Raw genomic sequence first — 1,720 nt, 5'->3', positions numbered from 1 at the left:
CTAAATCTTGAGTGTGTAGGCAGGCTCAGATACTAGGAGTTTAACTGCAAAAAAAATTTTTTTTGAGTTCCAGGAAGATTTCAGACGCATACAGGGTCCATTAAAAGAATAAAAGTTATAGGACATACATTCAGGATGTGGACGACGGTTGTGTATATAATCATCCCCTGAAGCCAAAGAATATCAGGTCTGGGCCCATGAATAATGATAAACTCTGAGGATGCTCACTGGAGCATGGTCAAATTCCCAGTGGCTAGTCCCCGAAAGAAAACATTTTAAATATAGTTAGTTGAACACATGTTGATATGGAGGACAGACTGTATAAAATATTCAATGTATTTATAAAATTTAAAAGAAATTTTGAGTTTGGTAAATCACAATGACATAAATAACTGAATAATCTTAACTAGAGACTTTAGAGCCAGACATGGTAACTCACATTTGTATTTCCAGCCTTTGGAGGCTGATGAAGGAGGATCGTGGTAATTTTGAAGCCAGTTTGGACTACACAGTAAATTCCAGGCCAGCCTGATCTATAGAGTTAGATATTCTATCTCTAAAAACAAGAATGAATGAGTGAATGAATGAATGAAGATAGTGATTTGGATGAAAATAAAATTTCACCTGTATTTAAACATTTTAAGAGAACTTCAGATTCATTGTGTAAATCTGATTAGATTTCAATGAGTTATTTAGGTAATTGGGAATATATTTGTTAACAGAAATAACCAAAGTGCTTAAGAAAGTAACTGAGGGCCCGAGAACATAGTTCACTTGATAGAATGCTTGACTGGGATGCATAAAACCCTACATTCAAAGTTCAGCACCCAACAAAACAAGTATGGTTGAACAAGCCTGTAAACCCAGCACTATGAGGATGGAGGCAGGAAGATTGGCAGCTGTTCAAGGCCATCCTCAGACACTTATTGAGGAAGAGACCACCCTGGGCTACATGTGGCGAGGAAGAAGGAGGGGGAGGGAAAGAAGGAGAGGTAGAGGAAGGGAAGAGGGTGTAGGAGGGAGAGCTAGATGGGCAGGGAGGGAAAGGAGATGGAAAGGGGGAGGGAGGGAGGGAGGGAGAGAGAGAGATTGTGATTAGGATTCCAATTCTAGGTTGAACTCACAACATTAAGGAAAATTATACATTTGAAATTATAATTAAAATAAATTATCAAATTTGTAAAACTGAATAAATATTTTTGCATACACAGAAACACATATAACTCTTTTGGGCTACACTCAATGCATTTGAAGGACTATGGAATGTTCAAGTTAATGAACTTGAAATCAATTCACAAATCTGTCTTTGCTAGATAATTCGACCCCAACCTAGGATTTTACTAAGTTCCCCAGAGCCTGTTTAGAGCTGATAAGATCTAGTATGAAGCAAGTTGTATTCCTCCTAAGGTATTTCCATTTCTGTTTTTACACAACCTGAATCTGGTTTTCTTCCTTTGTCACGTTCTCTCACTTACAAACTAGAATGTATATGTACATGCATGCATGTATGTGTGTATGTATATATATATATATACATATGTATGTATATATATGTGTATACATATATGCATATGTATGTATTTATGTGTGTATACATATATGGTTATGTATATATGTATATATATATATATATATATATATATATATATATATATATATATGGGGTGGGGAGCTGACTCTCAGACAAATAAATGTCTTCATTATTAACTGACAGAATTGT

This window comes from Mus caroli, unplaced genomic scaffold, assembly GCF_900094665.2.
Source record: "Mus caroli unplaced genomic scaffold, CAROLI_EIJ_v1.1 scaffold_6095_1, whole genome shotgun sequence".
In the NCBI taxonomy this organism is placed as follows: domain Eukaryota; kingdom Metazoa; phylum Chordata; class Mammalia; order Rodentia; family Muridae; genus Mus; species Mus caroli.
Note: the sequence above shows the minus strand (reverse complement) of the source record.